Source organism: Rattus rattus, chromosome 5 (genome assembly GCF_011064425.1).
Source record: "Rattus rattus isolate New Zealand chromosome 5, Rrattus_CSIRO_v1, whole genome shotgun sequence".
Taxonomy (NCBI): domain Eukaryota; kingdom Metazoa; phylum Chordata; class Mammalia; order Rodentia; family Muridae; genus Rattus; species Rattus rattus.
In genome coordinates this window covers 150906586-150913641 of record NC_046158.1, presented here as the reverse complement: position 1 = coordinate 150913641, position 7056 = coordinate 150906586, and the positions used below count along the sequence as shown (strand labels likewise).

The window sequence follows — 7056 nt, the reverse complement described above, 5'->3', positions numbered from 1 at the left end:
GACGAGGAGGCGGTGCCGCGGGCGCCAGCGAGAGGCTGGGCTCGCCTGCGCCCCCGCCCGCGGGGCGGGCGGAAGGGCGGTGTCGCCTCAGCCCCCGAGGCGGCGGCTGGACTGGCGGCTCCCGAGGGCGCGGCTGAGGGGAGGGCGCGGCGGGGGGCGGGCTGACTGCGCCCCCGGTGGCCGCAGGTCTCGGCCGGCCCCGGAGCCGGGGAGACGCGGCGGGCGGCTCGTGCGTGCCAAGCGCGACATGGCGCGGAAGCCGAGAAGCCCTGGAGGCCCAGTGAGCACGGGGAGGGGCTAGACACTGGCTGGACAACCATTAGAGAGCTGGGGCCGGGAGGCTCGGGGACTACATTTCCCAGGACGCCAAGCGGTCGGGTCCGGAAACGACGGACTTTGGGCTAAGTGCGCAGGCGCACGCGCCGCCGTGGTCTATATAAAGAAGGTTCGCTCCCTTTTTCGTCCTTTGATTCCTGAGTCTCCGTGAGGTGTTCTCGTGGTTACGATATGTCTCTTCCCTGTGAGATTCATTTGCAGATGGTGAGTTGAGTTCCCACAGCACAATTTTCCTTTTTCTTTTTTGGTAACTTCTTACCAAGTTTAATTGCTGGAGCCGCTCCTAGTTCTCCAGGTGTGGCTTATGGAACGCCATCCTCAGGTTGACCTTGGAGGAGGTGATTCGGGTGGAAAAGACGCCTTCTTGTTCAGCCTGGAAAGTTTTTGCTGGTGTAAATGATGACCTCACTTTTTTCCCCGTCATATCGACAGTGCTGATGTCTTAAAACATTTGCCAGTTAGTTCTGATAACACCGGCCTCCAGGAACCCTGGTCTGCTTTGTTCCGGTCGAGGGTAGGTGGTGATTGATACTTTGTTTTGTAGGCTGGACTGATCAAGCAGTACAGAATGGAGGTCGGAGGGAGAGAAGGTCCTCCAGGGAGCTGAGAAATCGCCGAGCACCTTAAGTCTCAAGGTACTCATTTGTCTTGTGGCCTAATGTGGGAAACACGTGCTTTGAAAAGCCTTTAAAGGCGGGACGGTGTGTGTGGGGGGAACACCCTCATAGAAGGGGGATGGCATAGGGTGGTTTATGAACGGGAAATTGAAGTCAAAAGACATTTAGTGCGCTGTGATAGGAAATTAAATGCGAGTTAGTGCTGATATTGTTTAAGTGTTGAGGATTGAACCTCCGTTAACCCTAAGCACACAATCCTAAGTATACGTCTTTTTTTTCTTCCCTAAATATCCTGATTGCTTCTTGTAACATTTTTTTTTTCTTTTGTTCGGAGCTGGGGACCGAACCCAGGGCCTTGCGCATGCTAGGCAAGCGCTCTACCATTACTTGGCACATTTTAAATTCTCATTTCACATCTGTACATACAGATCCACAAGATGCAATGCTCTGTCCTTACTCAACCTGCTCTGGTTGGTAGAACTGCCTGAGAGAGGGCAGTAGTAGGGCGCTTGCTAGGCAAGCGCAAGGCCCTGGGTTCGGTCCCCAGCTCCGAAAAAAAAGAAAGTGGTCTCATGAGTTTTGGCCTCTAGCATTTTCTTAGCAATTTGATATTAGAGGGCACAGCCATTTTTGGGCAGTGTCTGAGCCTCCTTGTCGAGTTGTTGGAATTTCTTTGGTGTATGCATGATATTTTTCCTTTTTAAAAAGCTGTGAAACGTGTTTGCTCAAGTATTTGGAGCCAGGTGCTTTTCAAAGCAGTGTGATCATGTCTGTCCTCAGCTACTGTGTTCTGGTGGTGTCCTTCCTAACCCGCTCAGAATGTGAACTACATGCCCTTAATGGAGGAAGTAGGCCCCGGCAAAATGACGTGTATGTTTGAGGCAAGCTAGGTGCGGCGTGGGACCTAGAGACCGAAGGGTGCTGTGTCTGAAGGGTACTAGTCAAGTCAGACTTGTATACTTGAGAATACCTCAGCAACTCTGACTAGTCATTGCAGACACTGGTATTACAGTTGTTGCCTCTAAAAGAGAGATGTAGTCCTGACTTAGCTACCTACCTAACACTTGGGATTAGGTTCGAAGCTTCCGGCAGGCATGTGTGATGACTCAACTTTTTTCCCCATCAGATCGACCATGTTGGTCACAGTCTTTTAAGCCAGTTTATCTGATATGCCTGCTTGACAGCGCCTGCTGCTGCTGCTGTGCCCCTTGGTCCAGGTAGCTGATGGATGTTATTTTCTGTATTTTACCTAAGGTTTGCTGATGGCCAAGACCAGGCTTTGAATGGATGGTGAACTAAGAGGGGAGCGCATTGATTGGTAAGTGTCCCTCCTCCAGGGCAGACTTGTTTCTACTTGACACAAATTGGGCTGGTGAAGCTGATGATACCACTTCTTTCCCCATCAGATCGACCCTGTTGATCTCATATGCTAATAGCCAGTTTTCTCTGATGCACCAGCCCCTGGAATCACTCATCTTAGCTTTAATTTGTTATCGTGTATTAATGGCTCCCATCTATTTTCTTTTCTACAGGCCTGAGGAACCCATGGATGCCAGTGTTGGTCCATTCTTGCTTTCAGGTGAGCGTCTGTTTTGACCTGTTTCTAGGGATGTTAGCAACAAGTGTGGAGGGTAATGGACCCTGTTCTGAAGCTGTTAGTTTTTAGGGCTCTTGATACTCTTTAAGTTTACCGTGTTGCTCAGTGGGATTGGAGGGGAATGTGTTTGTTGTCTGGCCTTTTACCTCATCTGATATTAGATCAAGGAGTGGGCCAGAGTGAGTTTCAGGATGCTGTTCCTGTCAGGCAAGCCTATCAACAACTTTACTTTTCTTTTTTAGGTACCCCTTGGAACACAATAGCAGTCCAGTCCTGCTGCCACCCCCACACGGCTGGGCATGGTTCAAAGGCATGCAGGATGCAAAGAAGAGTCAGCTTTGGCTGGGGAGGAATGGTTTGGTGTGCACTGCTACTGAAGTAGAAACTTTTGGCCTTCTGTCTGTAGAAATAAAAATCTGACTTGGTGTTTTTATATCTGCTGCCCCTCAGTTTTTCTGGGTTAACCCTGGAGTGTACTGGGTCTACTCCAAATGCCAGATTAGTGATTTTCCCCCAACAGTGTAAATAAGGCTGCTGTCATGCCCCTACCAGGAACAGTGCATAAGCCCAAGTCCTTGGGATTTATTGATAACAATTTTGTATGCAGTGCCCACAGACATCAGAAGGGCATCATTCCCTGGAGGTGAAATTACCAGGGTTGTAAGCCACCACATGGGTACTAGACAAATTTGGTAGCCACTGGTCCATCCCTCCAGCCTTTTAAAGCCCTCTTCATTACATGTGAAATATCTCTGAGGTGACAGGTGCCTGACCCAAAAGAGGTGCGGAAGCCCACATCCTTCCAGTTTCACTTATTGTCTAAATGGCATTGCATTCTGGGTATTCTCCCATCACTACGTGGCAATTCAAACAGATGAGGGCTCCTGGGCGTGGCAAGTGTGGCAGCTGTGTGGACTGTGGGCTCACAGAATGCTGCTTTCCTTCCTCCACTTGCTTCTCCCTTTTTGCTTCAGCTTTCTGATGGGTGAAAATGGCTGGGAAGATAGCTAAATAAGTTTTTTTTTTTTTTTGCTGTGCATCCTGGTGATTCCAGCACCAAGCTAAAAGTGCACCTGTGAGCCCCATGAGGAGGGTGGGGAGACAGGATCCCTGGTGTTTACAGGTCAGTGTAAGGAAATCCGTGAGCCCCATGTTTAGTAAGAGCAGCTCTTCCCAAGATAAGATGGGGCCAGTGAAATGGCTCAGTGGGTTTAAAAATGGCTGGCTAAGTAAGCCTGCCTGAGCTCATTCTTGGGTTTGAGGGTGGAAGGAGAGAACCAACTCGCACTAGGTAACCTCTTAGAAGCACACCACATATACACCACAGAGTTATCACGCAGGTACACACACACACACATGAAATCACAGACCGAATCTTCAGACTTTATTCACAATTTTCTTCCAAGCTGGGTGTGGTGGTATAAACTTGATTCCAGCAGGAGGCAAAGGCAATTTGGCTTTTCCCAGTTTAAGAACAGCCTGTTCTATACAAAGAAACCTTGTATTCAAAAACAAACAAATCGCTATTTTGCGGGAAAGTGTCTCAACTCACTCCTCTCCCCCTTTTGTTTTTGTTTCCTGAGACAGGGTCTCACTGTGTAGCCCTGACTCCTGACTCACTGTGTACAGAGTCTCAAACTCATCTGCCTGCCTCTGACTCCCTGTCTCTCGGTGGGGGATTTAAGGCACCACTATGCTCAGATTTGTTCTTGTTCTTGGATGTAGTTATTTTTTTATGTCTGTTTGAGTGCCTGTGCCACCTGGTGGTCGTAACCAGAATTACAGTCAGTTGTGAACTGCCTTGTGGGTGCTGGGAACCAACTTGGGAGCCCTGCAAGACCAGCAGGGCTCTTAGCTGCTGAGCCATCTCTCCAGCCACCTCCATGCAAATCTTGCCAGCTGTCTGCTCATATCTCAGGAACATTTATGCACTTATAGATCTCCAGAGAATCTCTTAATTTGGAGCAGTAGCTTGCTTTTTCGGGGAGGTAAGGGGTTAGGTTTCACTATGTAGTCCTGGCCTACCAGAAACTCACGGAGACCAGGCTGGCCTCAGACTTACAGAGATCTGCTCGCCTCTGCCTCCTGAGTGCCAGGATTAAATGGATGCACCACAACTCACTTTAGACAGATAGTCAACATGTTTCGTTTGCTTGAGAACTTTTTCTCATCTCTTAACTTACAGGGTTCTGACTCCCCCCCCAGTTTCATCTCTGTCAGAGAGGGATGCTGAGCTGGAATAGTAGAACCACAGAGAAAGGGAAAGCTTCCCCCTGAACTTACATTCACATGTGGTAGGTACAGCTTGTGTGTTCAAGGGTACCATATGCATTTTCAGTTGGGTAATGACCTCACACAGTTAAAGAAATGCCCCTTCTATCAGGCAAGCATCTTTTTTTTCCTTTGAGTATGGCTGACTACATAGAATGTCATTGGGGACACTGTTCTCTGACAAAGGGTTCTTTGAAACAGGGTCACCTGTAGCCCAGGCTGACCTCTAGTTCACTATGACCAAAGATGACCTCTAGCCAAGGATGACCTTGAACTTGTGATTCTGGCTACCTGGCTTATGGGCTGCTTGGGAATCCAGGGCTTCCTGTATGCTAGGCAAGGTCTCCACTGACCAAGCCTCATCTTTCACCCTCACTCTGACACTCTCGGGTGGGGTGGTCTGGGTGTGATGCTGTCTGCATTAATGAAGGCTAAGCCAGGTTACCCTTGAGGTAAGTGTGGGGCTTGTGGGAGGTCATTCCCCTTGGTGGTTTAGGATGGAGAAGAGTCACGGGACTGACTGTGTAGGTAATTCCCTCAGCATTCAGAGCACTAGGAATTCAGCCAAGGTTAGGAACAGGTGAGAACGGTGGCCAGCACACCAACAGAAGCTCCATCTGTTTCAGTTCCTTGACACTGAGAGAGAGCACTGTTTCTCTGAGCCTCTGCCCCCTCCTGGTCAGAGCAGAACCTCAGTTAGCTTGTCCTGAAGTCACCCAGGAGCCACCTCTCTGAGTAGCCAGGCACGCATCCAGAGATGTTTACTCCTCTGCCCACAGACACGATAGAGGCGGACCCTTGGCTGCCAGGAGGTTAATTACCCAGATGGAAACTGACAGGGGAGAGCCTTTCCCCGGGCGGAGATCAACGGCTCAATTCCCTTCTCGGCAAGATTCCAGGCTAGCCTGGAGTACAGACACAAGGTGTAGGGAAGCCCTTGTTTTAGCAAGCACCACTCGCCACTATATCTAGATGAAAAGCCGCTTCTCAAGACCCCTGGCTCCAGGAGCCCCAACATCCAGGAAGAGGTTGACCTGGTCAGGTTGCTGATAGGTGACAGGCCTTCTAAGTGTTGGACTGAACCTTGGGGGGCAGGAACTGTATAAACATTACGTAAAATGTACTTTTGGCCGGTAAGATGGTTCAATGGTTAAGGGCTGTGTTCGTCCAAGCCTGACAACCTGAGTTCAATCTTCAGGACCTGGGTGGTGGAAGGATGCATCAGTCTCCACATGTGTGCAGTGACATCACCTCCAATAAATGAATAAATAACGCGTTAATAACGGGGGGAAAAACGGTTATTGTAGCCAACCTAACCCACCACGTATAATGTATTCAGACGACACTCACTCTTCCGGCCTGTTACCCGCTCTTCTCCCTCTCCCGCCATCCCCCATTCCTCCTCTAAATTAGCCCACGGTCTTCTAGGCTTGACCTTTACACCGTTGAAAGGAATTACTGGTTGGGATGGCTAATATTGTCAAGTTGACATGTTCTAGATCCTCCTAGGAGACAGGGCGTGCCTGTGAGGGCTTATCTAAACTAAGTTGACTCGGTAGGAAGACCCATCCCATGATCTGCCTCCCGCCCCCGCCAGGAGAAAGGACAAAGGGCGCTGTGCACCGACATTGCTCTTTGCCTCCTGTCTACAGAGGCGGTGTGACCAGCTTCATCCCACCCCTGTTACTGCTCTGGCCATGGCGGGCTGCACCCTGGAACTGTAAACCACAATAACCCTTCAGTTATTTTTGTCAAGTATTTCGTCACAGTAAAGATCCGTGTAACTAGTAAACTGTCATGATGGACGTTTGGAAATAAGACCCCTACCAGGTCGTTGGGAGATGCCCATCCCTGCTCTCGTCTTTCTTTCTGGCCTTATCTTGAGTAGCTGACCCTGAAGAAGCCAGACTTGCCACAAAGGGGACGCTTTAGGGATGTACATACCCTTCAAATCCTTTTCTCTAGTCCCTGAGAATCATTTCCCGAAAGACTCTGCTTGGCACTGCTTGGAGCGCACGTTCATCCCTGAGCCAATCACCGAGGCCAGGAAGATAGAAAGCTCTGATTGGTCTGGTCTGGCGGTGGGCGTGGTTCCTGGACCAGGCAGTTTTAGAGGTGGCCTTTGGGTCTTCAGGCAAGGGCCTGGAGTCTCCTCTCAGTCAACTCTAATAGGCAGAGTCCTCGGAAGATAACTCTTCCAGTTCCACCGAGTGCTGGTGGGCATAGAGGGGCAGG

General features: G+C 49.9%; 1 long non-coding RNA gene and 3 other non-coding genes across 4 annotated transcripts; all 4 read left to right on the top strand.

Moving 5' to 3' along the window:
• The first annotated feature begins 303 nt into the window (after positions 1–303).
• Positions 304–2983, top strand: LOC116902318. The gene is made up of 3 exons (XR_004388062.1): positions 304–540; positions 881–971; positions 2208–2983. It is a non-coding gene; the product is annotated as an uncharacterized LOC116902318 (long non-coding RNA).
• LOC116902627 lies at positions 723–814 on the top strand. Its single transcript, XR_004388204.1, has one exon. It is a non-coding gene; the product is annotated as a small nucleolar SNORD12/SNORD106 (small nucleolar RNA).
• LOC116902626 lies at positions 2042–2130 on the top strand. Its single transcript, XR_004388203.1, has one exon. It is a non-coding gene; the product is annotated as a small nucleolar SNORD12/SNORD106 (small nucleolar RNA).
• LOC116902625 lies at positions 2322–2412 on the top strand. Its single transcript, XR_004388202.1, has one exon. It is a non-coding gene; the product is annotated as a small nucleolar SNORD12/SNORD106 (small nucleolar RNA).
• Positions 2984–7056: the final 4073 nt, after the last annotated feature.